We start from the raw sequence: 14,067 nt of genomic DNA on the forward strand, positions 1-14,067 counted from the left end.
TATATACTTTATTTTATGTGTATTAAACGTTGATCTAAAGTAGGTTATAACTTGTGACAAATACTTCTAAGATTCTCGCAGATTGTTGAGTTAACTGCTTTCAAGAAGGTTTGTTGTTGATGTTTTGTAGTTTGATTATACTTACCTCTTCTGCAGATCGTACTATACTAATATGTTTTCACATCTTGCCTTATGTATTTTTATTGGTAAAAACAGCAAAACCATTCAGATCTTGATTCAATGAGTAAGCATTTCTTCTTCATTCCACACAATAGAAACATTTTGGGGAGAAGTCTTGCTCTTAATAACATGGTTTTGAAAAGAACAGTGAACAGGAAACATTTTTTTAAGTATAATTAATATAGGTATTTGTAGACTCTTAAATATACATAACTACAGTTTATTTCTGCAGCTTCATATATATTTTGAGAAGAGATATAATGTTGGATTTTAGTTTTTTAACTTTTAGGAGACTTTAAATTGATAAAGCATTTCTCTCAAGGCTCAATCTATCGTTGTCACCAAAGCTGTCATATGTTTTTAACTGAAGAGAGCAGAGGACAATGGCTATTCCATTTGCCACATTAAAATGCAATGGCTTAATAATGAATAAATTTTAATTTATTTATTGATTTTTGACCAGTTTTGTAACTGAATCTATATATGGTGAGACAACAAAACAGATGTTCTAAAATTTATTAATATTTCATGTTTGTGTACTGTGTATATGTGTGTGCCCTTTACCTTCGTCATAAGAAATGGTCGATATGAAAAGATGATGAGATGTTCTTGACCAAACCAGACCTATAAAATTGGAAGGGGGAGAGTTAGGAAAGACTTATCTATTATAGAGTGGTTGGGACACAAGTATAAGAACTCTTAAAATTAATCTTAATTATACTGAATGCATATTTCAGTCTCCTAAACTCTGTAATTCTAAGGGGGTAGAATATTATCCTCCAGGACATATATAAGTGAATTGTAACTTTCTTTTAATTCCATTTGGAACTCCATGTGCCTGACTGAAATACATCTAAAATAAAGGGGAAAAAATACTGAAGACGTTACAGCCATCAGTATAAAGTAGGATGTGTGATGTCTTTTCTCTTTGTATTATCTAGAGATTACAGTTCTACACTTTTAAATATACAAAGTTTGCTATCAGGCACAAAGTGTGTTTTCTTACTTTGAACAAGTCTCGACTTAAATCAGCTCTTTTAATGTGTTGCTGGCAAAGTCAAAGTGAGTGGAAATTATTTTAACACTTTTTTTGGTATTATTTTTTAAATTTTTAATTCATGAATACTTTATTCTTTCCCCCTGACAAATAACTTTTAAAGTAGTGAAAATTTACTTCAGCATTTTTGTTCAGCTTTTAAGTTGAATTGTTAACAGGAGATATTCTGTGATGGGTATCTATGTCTGCCATTGTAATTTATCACAAACTAGAACTGAGTTTAAGAAGGGACAAAATATACTATAAATTTAATTTAAGAAGGGACAAAATTACTATAAATTAGTAATGTCAATATTCTGGTTTGTCTTAAAAGTTAAATACAGGATTTAGAAGAATTAAAGGAATATGCCAGTTATCTTGGTTAAAACAGGCAAATGTTCACTTTTAAAGACCTACCAGAATATAGGTATTTGTAAAACTTTTATATATTTTTGACTAGTGATCTCTAAATTTCTTTATTATGCAAGAAACATAGTGACTTAACCTGGTATTATGGTTGCATGAAAGAAACAAGTGTAGAGAAGAAAGAGAATGAATCTGATTAGGGAAAATAGCTTGGAATAGAAGGAGTGTAAGCACAAAATGAGAATATATTCAAACAACAGACCCAACGGCCTTTATGAGTAATTGTCCACTCTTAATAAAAAGCAAAATTGGTTAGACCAGAAGTCTTACCAACATTAATACCATGAAAAGGGTGCAACAGTGCCTTTTTTCAATACAAAGGATAATTGTTCAAGCTGTACTTTGACAAGAGCACTCTGAAGTACAATAATACATTCTGCCTTTTAAAATATGTTATTGTAGGTTATATATAGTGTGACATAGTACCAAGGAGACATGCTGCTATAAACTGATCTATTGTATGATGGCTGATAGAATGAAAAAGAAATATTATTCAACAAAGAGGTTACTCTAGGGGTCTTATTAGAGTGTATAAAGGCTTAGGTAGCTCACATAAGACTAGAGGAAGAAGAATTTGCACTTAGCTTCAGTAGAATTCATGAACATGACTAGAAATCTCAACAAACTGAAGTTTGCCTAGTGGTTCAAATGTGCAGAAACATCAAAGTTTAGACCTTTTATGTTGTTGGTAACTTTTAGTATGAAGAAAAAAGATTAATATTTCCTTAAAGAATTGAAGTGATTTAATTTGAAAACATACCCATTGAAATAAGTAAGGCTTTACTGAAAAAAGTATTACTAATTATAAATTAGGAATAAGTCAGTAGTGCTAAAAAAACAACTAAGATTATTCTACTTATGTACATAATAATCATAGTTTAGGTCCACACCGAGCAGAAAGTAAAAACAAAAGCAAAACAAATATTAACAATATTAACAATAAGCACTTATTTTTAGCACTTATAAAGATTCATATTTATAAATTTCCAGCTATCTGATTCACTGCTAAAACATTGACACCACTGAACACTTAGTGTAAAGGTGACACATAACATAGGAATCTCAAAGGAATAACTTAAGTAAAAAAATAATATCATGATATAGCTTATATTAAGACATTTTTAAAGAATGTTTTCGAATAAGAAAAATTATATAGTAAACAAGTTTTCTCTGGAATGTCTAAGGGATTTTGGACAACACATATTGCAAGTAATGGATCTTAATATCTTCACCTCTAAAATGGCATATTGTAAAAGTTCTATGAAATTATGAATGGGAAAATACTTCATAAATAATAGTTTATAATTCTAAATTGTTTTATTATTATTTAATAATTATAAACACTGAATTAATTGTTGTTGTTGATTGCCTTTGAGTCAAACATGACTTATAGCAATCTCTGAAGAAAAAGCCTGAAGCCCCTCTGCAAATATAGACATTTATCAAAGTTCATAGAATTTCAATCATTGAATTCTAGCATTTTCAACTGGCAGAGATTTTAGAAATGAGAAACCACAAATTAAAGCTGTAAGAAATTTCTTGTATATGTATGTGTTTACAACTAACATCTTCTAGACCCATTCTGCTTCCATTTTTTTTACCATGCTCTTGAATTACCAGTATAATAAAAAAAAATCATAATGAAATTAATTAGTTACAGTGTCTAGAAAGGAACTAACAAAGCTCTAGTGAAGATTACACATTTCTTTAGCTTCAGTGTGAAAACAAAATGAGACAATCCAAATCAAGTAAAAAATATGGTTAGTTAATAAACTTGCATAAGATTACAGAAAACCTTGCTTCAGTAAAATATATCACACTCCATGATATGTTATTTGAGAAGATTTAACTGTGAACTTCAAGACTTATTAATTTTTCTTACTAAAATCATGCAGTATTGTTTTAAATAGATATAGCTACTTAAGAATTTTTTTCAAGAGATTAGAAGTTTTCTGACCCAGGATAAATCTTCATTGTTTTACAGTAAAACAATTTCTGTTTTCTCAGTATGTACATATTGTAAATAGGCATAAATTCAGGAATATATCTTTCTCAGTTTGTACGTGTAATTTTGTTAAAGAAAACAATTTCTGTTTTTTCAGTATGTATGCTGGAAAAGAGTATTGAATATACCATTGATGACTAGGAGAACAAACAGGTTTGTCTTAGAAAGATTGAAATCAGGCTGCTCCTTGGAGGCAAGGACTCTGAAATGTCATTTGACATAGTTTGGACATGTTGCAAGGAGAGACCAGTCCTTAGAGAGAGACAGCATGTTTCGGAAGGTGGAGGGACAGTTCAAGAGACGAAGACCCTCAACAAGATGGATTGATTCAGTGACTGGGGCAATGGGAGTAGATGTGTTGGAGACAATAAGATTAGCATAGGATAGAACAGGGTTTAGGGCTATTGTACATAGGGTCGCTATGAGTTGTAAGCGTCTCAAGAACACATAATAACAAAAACATCATATGTATTACATAGGCATGCTTTCAGAAATACCTATTTCTCAGTTTATGCATATAATTCTGTTACAGAAAAGTTTACTCCCTTGGAAGAAAATAAAATAGGCCTGAACTATGAAAACATCAGTTGAGAGTGTAAGGTTTCTTGTATATATGAAATAAATTAAACCTTACATATATGAATATTGGACATTCAGTGGTTATTTCAACTATGTAGTTATGAAATACACTGTAAAATAGCTATTATGCGGTTGGAACTGGGGTTTATTGGTAGTTTCTTCACACTTGCGATGCATTTCAGGTTTTCTTTTTTCTCTCTCCAAACTCTAAGTGTTTAGTATTATTAATTTATAATTTAAACGACACTATTCAATCCTCCAGTCTCAGTTATTTCTGCTGGCTAAGCAATCCAGGGGCAACTTTGAATTTACATTTTATCATGGAACTTCTTAAGCTGATAATTCTCATAAGCACTTTACCAGTTCCACAAAGGAATTCTGAAACTACCTTAAGCTTTTTACATTTTCTAATCAAACTTCACTTTGGATTGCCTGTCGTGTCTCATAAATTTCAGACACTTTCTCCTTTCTGCTTGCCTGTTATTAGAAGAAAGCCTGAAGAGGACATTTTCTTTCTCTTCATAGTGTATTTGGTTGTTGCTTTAGAATCTTACCTTTCTCCTGGAAATTGTCTCAAGTTGTTTTGACACTTGATCTGAAATTCTTATCATTAAAGAATTACAGTTTACATATTTAGCTCAAAAAAGAAATTGTGACACTTTGATAGGAGTTCTTATGGTGCAGGTATTGCCAATATTTGTTTAGATTGGGGCAAGTTTATCAGTTACCAGAAATAGTCTAATATGTTACCACTGGGTGGGAAGTTTGTTCTTGTTAGGTACTATTGAATGAACTATGACTCATTACAACACTATACACAACAAATGCGAAACTTGCTCTTTCCTGAACCATCCTTATGGTTTCTGTCATGTTTAAGCCCATTTTACATTCACTGTGCCTGTCCATGTAGTTGAGGATTATCTTCTCTTTCATTTACTCACCACCTTTCTCAATATGATGTCTTTTTCTAAGCACTAGTACCTTCTCACAAAGGTTCAAAGTATGTGAGACAAAATCTTACCATCCTTACCTCTAAGGAACACCCTGGTTATACTACTTCCAAGAGAGATTTCATTATCCTTTTGACAGTTCCTGGATATTCAGTAGTTTTCACCAACACTATAGTTCAATGGCATTGATTCTTCTTTGGTTTTCCTTATTGCTTGTCCAACTTTCAGAAGCACACACAAGCAATTGAAAATACTATGATCAAATGCACTTTTTCTTTAAACGGATACTCTTGCCCTTTTAAGCAGATGATTTACATGGATAGAAATTTATTCTCTCACAATTCTGAAATATAGATGTCCAGATTTCCAAGTTTTTCTGGGGTTATACACTACGCATCTAGAGATAGATCTTTCTGTGTCTCTTCTAGTTTCCCCTATCCTGAGACATTCCTTAGATTATAGAAATGCAACTTCTTTCACTCTCTTTATGTTCCCATTGTATTTTCTCTGCATATCTCTTTGTCACTGTCTTTAATCTTTATAATAGGAATGCCAATCATATTGAATTAAGGCCTATTACTTCAGCATGCAATACTCTCTGGTGGCATAGTCCAGAGCTGTCCTGCTAACAGAAAAGGTACTTCCCTCAGGCAGTTTGAATCCTTCAAAAGATAGATTTTCTCACTAACTTAAAAACTATTTGCATTTACATTTTTTTAATCTTCAGAAATTGTAAAAACTGATAGATGAGGGACACCAAATACCTAAAAAAATTGCATATATGGTTTAAGGAAATAATACACAAGTTTAACACCAAGTCTGAACCAACTGGGCACAAAGACTAAGCTTTAAATATTCTGTTCTAAACAACTATAACATATCATTTCACCCCAGTAAGAATAGCCAAATTTAACAGAACAACAAATACTGGGTAGATTGTGGAGAAACTGGAACCTTTATTCACTCTTGGTGGGACTGTAAATGGCGCAATCACTATGGAAGGCAGTATGGCACTTTCTCAAAAGGTTGCAAATAGAAATACCATTTGACCCAGCAATTCCACTACTGAGAATATACCCCAAAGAAACCGTAACTGTCACCCAAGCAGATATATGCACACTCATGTTTATCGTGGCTTTTTTTCACAATAGCAAGGACTTGGAAACAATCTAAGTGCCCATCAACAAACAAATGGATAGAGAAGCTGTGGTATATTCACACAATGGAATAATACACTGCATTGAAAAACAAGGAACTCGTGAAATATTATTCAAAATGAGTGACCCTGGAGGACATTATGCTGAATGAAATATCTCAGTCACAAAAGGACAAGTGCTGCATAGTGCCACTGTTGGAAAATGGGACTGACATTCGGGTTGCAGGGGTTACTGAGAAAGATGGGATAAATAATGTATACTGCATTGAAACAGATGAAAGAGTGAAATGTTTAAAAGGGATATCTTATTAGAAATTATTGTCATGACAGGAGTCCAGAACGAAGGCTGAATAGTGGACTTGGAGGGAGGGATTGTATAACAATGAGAGAATTTTTCTTTTATTTTTCAAAGAGAAGAGCAAACTCGGGGGGTGGGGTGGGCAGGGAGAAAAGTGCAACAATGAATGAATGGAAAACCAAAGTCTCTGTAAATTTTCATTAAAATTAATAATAATTAAAAGTTTTGAATAATTCTGTTCTATAAAATGAGAACAGCCAAAAGCAAGCAGATCTATGGAAAGAAATTTTTTTATGGGTTAAAAACCAAATAAAATAGCAGGTAAATTAAATCATTTTGTACAGATTATTCAGAGACTGTGCATTTGAAAAAATAAAAAATTAATGTTTATATGCATTAAAATTAATTTAAACATACTTTAGATTTTAACAACATTGAACATTTTAAAGAAGAAATTCATAAGAGCTTTAATCACATTTCAAAATCCAAGCTGTTTACTTCAAACTAAATTTAATTTGATGTATTAATTTTTATTATGATTTATTTCTGTATAAAAGAATGCCTACTGACACAGTTGTTAAGTTCTAGCCTATAAACCAAAAGTCTACTAACCCACTAGTTGCTAAACTGTGAGTATAAGTTATAATTGACTTCATAGAAAGGAATATATAAATAAGAGATTTAAGGTTCATCTTCAGGGAGATCAAAGCTTGTAAGAAAGAGTTGTGTAATCAGTGTCATACATAAATGTATTCTACTTTCTCTTAAGGACAAGGCAACGTGAATATTTAATTATAGCAAATTTGTAGGGGGAGTAGTTTATAATATATTATTTATTGTGGCATTTCATGCTAGATTAAGCAACTTCATAGTAGTGTCAAAGCTATTTAGAAGCTAAAATAGAACTCCCTAGAGGACAGAAAGTAATCAGAAACCTAATCTTTTATTAAAATCTTCTGTTATAAAGATTTAACATACTCTGTACATTTTTCTTTCAAAATCAGTTAGACAACCCACATGATATGCTGATCATCTTCACATATTACTCCTACAGAATATATACTTAATTTTGCTTTGTTATAGAAGGACAAATTACTGATGCCTAAAATCCATAAAGTGTGATTCTCTTATTTTCAAAATTTTCTGTATTTCAATGAATACTTCTTTTTGTAGACCCATGTAAATATGTTTAGAAATACCCTTGTTATAAGATTTTTTTTGTGCTCTTGATGGTGAACTTTCATATATATTTTCTTTATTCACTAACAGAATCAATACAATTGTATTTATTATATCAACAACTAGATTTTTCATTTAAAATGCTTAATATTTTTAAAGGGAGCTCTGGTGGCCTAGTGACAAGATGCCGCACTGCAATCCCAGGGGTACGCGGTTCAAATCCACCAGATGCTCTGCTGGAGAAGGATGGGGCAATCTCCTCCTGTACCAGTCAGATCTGATTTGAAGGTACACGTAAAAACAATACAATAAAAATGAAAAAAAAAAAAGCTTAGTATTTTTAGAGGCAGAAAACCTGAAACCCATGGGAATGAAGAATTAGAGTGCATAGTCATGGATGATAGGAAGTAGGATAAATTCCACATGCTCACAATTTTGACTTAATAGAGAAAGAGATATATAACTGATTTAATGTATTTTAGAAGTGCCCCTAGAGTGTCTTGATGTCTTGCTAGTCAAGGCTTTGCAGTCCCTTTAACCTTACAAATGAAGGAAAGTTTTGTGGGGAGTAAAAAAAAAATCATAGAAATATGACTACAAAATGTTTATTTTTTGTTGTTTTATTGCTTTCTTTTCCTAAAAAAAGTACTGTGTTAGAACAATGACACAAGCACAGTCACACACATAAATAGGCAAGAAAAGAGACATTGTAGTAGTTACGTAGCATCAGGTTACATACAATTCACAGTCAACCGATCTACAATTGAGCATTACTCAACCTTGTGACATCCTCCTAACTTCTGCTGTGCTTAAATCCATCGTCGCAGCCACTGTGTCCATATGTCTCATTGAGAATCTTCCTCTTTTTTGCTGACCCACAGCTTTTCTATGCACATGTCTTTTCATAGGGTGTAGCTTCTTCAGATAACATGCTTATTAAGGTATATGAAAGGAAGGCTAACATCCTACTTTTTAATGATCACTTTTACCACGCTTTTCCAAGACAGATTTGTATATTATTTTGAAATTAATAGTTTATTTAATATCCTTCCACAACATCACGATTCAAAGGAATCAATTCTTCAGTCCAATTTCTACATTAATAGAAGGTGATTGAAAAGACCATCTAAGGATACACACTGTAGCCTTTAAGGTAGCATCCTTGCTCTTTACTGCTCCAGAGTACAATGTATAATACAGAATTTGCCACAGCAGAGGTGTGGTAAAAATTGTCAGTCACTAACTTCTGCCGCTACAAAATGTACCAGGAAAACTCCCTATATTGCAGCCAGTCTCGATAACTTGACTATACTAAGTTAATTTTAAGGAGGTGAGAAAAGTAGGTTGAATCTTTGCTTCTGATGATCTAGCTTTACTTTTCAATTGTCATTTATTCAAATCACGACACTAGTTGTAAAATATATGACGTTCACTTTAAATTTAAGATCCTACACTAGGCTATTATGTGGTAACATATTTAAAACCTTCAGTTGTAGATAATTGAAGAGCTTTAAAAAGTTCAGCAAGTGAGAGAAATACAGTGTGAAAAGAGTAAAGCTTTGAGCTTTAAATCACAAAATCACAAGAGTTTAAACTTTTTATCCATGTGTTCTGGTAATTCTTTGTATTGTGTTTTGTTGTTGTTTTTTAGTTTTTTTCAGACTGAGGTTAAAAATGCTGCATTGTTAACATGGTTCTAAGCAGTGTCAACATTGCTGCTTCCCAAGTTGTATTCTGAGCTAAGATCGTGGACCTTAACTATACTATTCTGTCATTTACTTTCATATAACAATTGCAAGTATTCTAGAAACATACTTCAGGGAGGAGCAAACCTTCAGTGTCTCTTCTTCTTATGCCAAGTGGTTTTAAATGGTCTTTAGCATTATATTGTAATTTTGAGCTAAACTGAGTAAGAGCTACTCATGCTAAGTGTTATAAAGTCAGTATCAAAAGGTTTGTACCAATGAAAAAGTAAATGAGCAACTTTTTTGTTTGTCTTTTTTTTTTTTTTCACCTGTGTTATGCTTTTATTCTGCCTTCTGCTTGCCTGGAAGGTATTTTCATATAGAAGACAAAATAGATGACTTGTTAAAATTTCCAGCAAATGGACTAATTCTTATGACAATTTAAATATTCATGATAGTTGTTGTTAGGTTCCATTGAGTATGACTCATAGCGACCCTATGAACAACTTGTGAACCCTATGAATTACCCTATGTGGCATTTTCATCATCTGAGACACACTTATAATGAGCAAACAAATGTAACAAAATTTAAACTATATACTTCTTTCAAGGTAATATCTTGGATAAAGAATGGCCATTTCTGAAATCTTCAACCAAAGCAGTGATTTTTTTTTTTAAAATAATGGTATGTAGGTTTTCCATCTACACTTTTGATTTAATAGCAGTGTGAGACTCAATTCCTAGTTTCAGATTTCATTGAAAGAGAAATAATTGAGAAGAGGTAGAAAAATAGTTACAAAGACATTTCAGTTGAGCACTATGTATAATTTTATGGCCTACTCTTTATGATTGGAGTGTTGTAAGGATACTCACAGTTCCCCTATGTCAAGACTGACCTCAATCACATAGAATATCCATTCAGGAAATAATAAATGAATAAAACATAAGAATAGAGAAAACATATGTTGCATTAACTGATAAGGGTTACTACCCAGAACACTAGAACACCAGACTCAGGTAATAGTTTGAGTCAAAAAAGTCCCCAAAAAACCCGAATAGAGATCTGTTTAGGATGGATACAAAGAAAATATATTTCCTTTTTCTCTTCTTATAGATGAGTTCTGTCATCACATCACAGAGTTCCTAGCATATTTTGTATATGCGCTGTTTGATCTGCCTATAACTTCTTAGAACTCTGTGAAAAAGTCAGTTATAATGACAATAACTAGATGCCCTTTTTAATATTAAGCTTGATGTTACTAAACTGGTGATTCTCAAATCATACGTAAAGATTATTCAAGTACAAATATTCTGACTTCTTGCTTTCACCATTCTTTTTTCCCCTGTAGATTAGGGTGGGGAGCCAAATAAAAATAAGTAAATAAGTAAATTAGTCTGTCATGGAGAAGATGAAACCAAGTCTCTCCTTGGAGGCTAGCATTCTGAAGCTCCGCCTCACTTACTTTGGGCACGTGGCCAGGAGAGATCCATCCTTGGAGAAGGATATCATGCTCGGAAGGGTGGATGGACAGCACAGAAGAGGAAGACCCAGGATGAGATGGATTGATAGAGTAACTGGACTGATGGGGGTTGGTGTGTCAGAATTAGTAAGATTGGCTCAGGACAGAGAAGGGTTCAGAGCTGCTGTACATTGCAGGCAATTCAATGGCACGTAACAACAACATACTATGACAGGCTTGGAAGCAGGAGTGGCATCCACTTCCTAAATAACATGCCTCCAGAGACTCTACGAACTTTGATAAATGTCGATAGTTGTAGAGGGGCTTCCGCCTTTTTTGTTCATAGGGTTGTTGTAAGTCGTGCTTGCCTCGAAGGCAATCCACAAATATAAGCAAATAAGTGATTGACCAAGGCTGGTGTGCCCAGGACTACCGGTGGAGAATCTGTGTTCTAGACCATAATATTAATTAGGGAACCAGTAGAAACTGAAGGAAATAAAATTGTCAATGGAGAAAAGCTCCAAGTTATGACAGTTCTATTTTTTTAAGGAAGTTTTTTCCTGGGAACTTTTTGGAGGAAGGCGGTCTGGGAAAGAAAGCTTTCCATCATTATTCAAACCTCCTCTGGTATTCCATTCTTTCTCCAGTACATGTGGCTCATAGTAGAGATGTATATATTTACCCATCAGCATGAGAGATAATATTCTTTTTTAGGAAAAATATTTCTCTTAATTATTTTTGGACAAATATTTCAAATTCAGGTGTATATTTCATATTGGAAAATAATATATAAAAATAGGAGAAGGGAAATAGATGGCTTACATTTTTCCCCCATCATGAATATGTGATAAAATAATGGAATGAAAAGTAATAATCCCAACTAGTACTTTAATGTCAAGTAAATATTTATCTCGTTCCTATAAACAAGGGTTGCTTATTGTCTCTTAACACTTAAGAGTTAGAAATTGTCAAGAATGTATTATAGCTGAAACAATATGTTGAAAAACAGAAATACTTAATTTTTGCTCTCAAGTAAATAGTGCCATGGAATATTCTTATTAATCACATTACTAGCTACTTTAAAAAATGTGGAAATTAAAATATAATTTAAAAGAAATAATGATCTGGGAGAAATAAATGAAATTTGTTTGGTTTCTTTGTCAATTTGTAAGGACTGGTGTTCCTTGCATCTTTAATAGCTCATATGAAAACAAACAAACAAAAACCCCAAACAACAACAAAACCAACCAAACACCAAGCAAACGATAAAAAACACTACTTTGAGCAAGAGAGGAAGACCTTGATGACATGAATTGATTCAGTGACTAGGGTAATGGGTGTAGGTGTGTCAGAGATAATAGGATTGGCACAGGATAGAGCAGGGTTTAAGGCTGTTGTACATAATAAGGTCACTATGAATCGCAGGCGACTCAACCACACATAACAGCCACAACTTTGGGCATGTGGCCAGGAAGGGCTGATTTTTGGAGGGGGACATCATGCTCAGAAGGGTGGAGGTACAGTGCAGGATAGAAAGACCCCAGATGAGAAGGATTGATAGAATAACTAGGGCAATGAGGGTAGGTGTGTCAGAATCAGTGAGTCTGGCTCAGGTCAGGGCTTGTTTCAGAAATATTAAATATAGGATCGCTATGAATCGCAGGCAACTTGATGGTACGTAACAACAACCCTTGAGTTACGTTGCTTGGTTGTGACTAGAAGAGTGAAATTGAAGCATATCTGACATTTTATAATTTAAATAAACCTGAATGATGAGTGGAAAGGAAACAATTTTGGGTCGAACTCTTAGAAGGAAAAACTTAGAAATGACATAGTGAACTTTTTTAGGACCTAATAAATGACACTGAGTATGACAGTTTTGTGAAGAGCAAAACACATTTAAAATGAAGCAATTGGTCACTCTCTTTGACCATACAGCCCTTATTTTCTAAGAATGAGATTAAGTTTCTAACAAGGCCATGTTTAGGCACGGTGTGTTTTTTTGTTTTTTAATATTAGCTTTCTGTTTCACTCATAATTTAAAAATTTGGGCCCATTCCAGCATCACTTCATCAGCCATGACTAAACTAGTTCAAAGGCCTGCTTATAACAAGTTTTCTGTGTGAATTTCATTAATTTTAAAAGAAAATAATCCTCTGAGCCCCAAACCTACTACCCGGTTTGGTTTTATAGAATCACACTTGTGATAACATTATATAAAATTATTTTTCTTGTTCCTATTTAAGCAACAAAAGAATTGGAAAAATTTTCCTTTCACCTCAGGTAAAAAGAGAATGTTTTTAAATTTAGTAATTTAAAGAATATAAAGTAAAAGTGGTGATTAGACAGGATAATGAAACTTTGAATAAAGACATAGCATAAATAAAGATGATAGCAGAGCTACAAAATACTGGATAATTCTGACAGGTTTTATTTCATGGAGATCTGACTGCTTTCACCCTCAATTATTACATGTGTCACTTTGTATTTGTTGCTGTTGTTATAACTGGAGCATTTGGCATTAAAAGTAATAAGCAGTTATTACTTCTTGACTTAGTGCATGCAGTGTTTCTATTTTAAAAGTATAGGTAATATTTAGGCACTGATATAAATTATGGTTGTCATCTCTTCAAATTAATTATTTAACATTTAGAAATTAATTCTTGCAGAAGATTTGTGTTTTCAATGCACAGGAAGGATGGGAAACATTTATTATTTTAGGGTTCTTCTCAAGTTGAATACTGATTACTAAAAATTATTCTTTCATAATACATTTGCCATATGTCCTGCATATGTGCATGCAAACTGATTACCTGTATCTGATCATTTACAAATTTTCTCTTTATCTCTGGTTTTACATTATTTAGAAAAATTCAGCATAGTATTTGGAATTTTCTGTTACATACAACATCTTGGTTCTCTTACCACATTTATTCACATATTGGTCACCATTGCATAATTGCTGTATGTAGACTTTTGTATAGGTTAATTTGAATCAAGCAGCTTGCAAAGCAAGAAGGAAAAGGGCAGCAATTATGTAAGTAAATATGGCATGTACTTCTTTTTCTGTTTAACCAGTACGGCGGCATTAAGTATTTTTTTTTGTTTCTCTT

Source organism: Elephantulus edwardii, unplaced genomic scaffold (assembly GCF_000299155.1).
Source record: "Elephantulus edwardii isolate Elephantulus edwardi_28Jun2011 unplaced genomic scaffold, EleEdw1.0 scaffold00034, whole genome shotgun sequence".
Taxonomy (NCBI): Eukaryota; Metazoa; Chordata; class Mammalia; order Macroscelidea; family Macroscelididae; genus Elephantulus; species Elephantulus edwardii.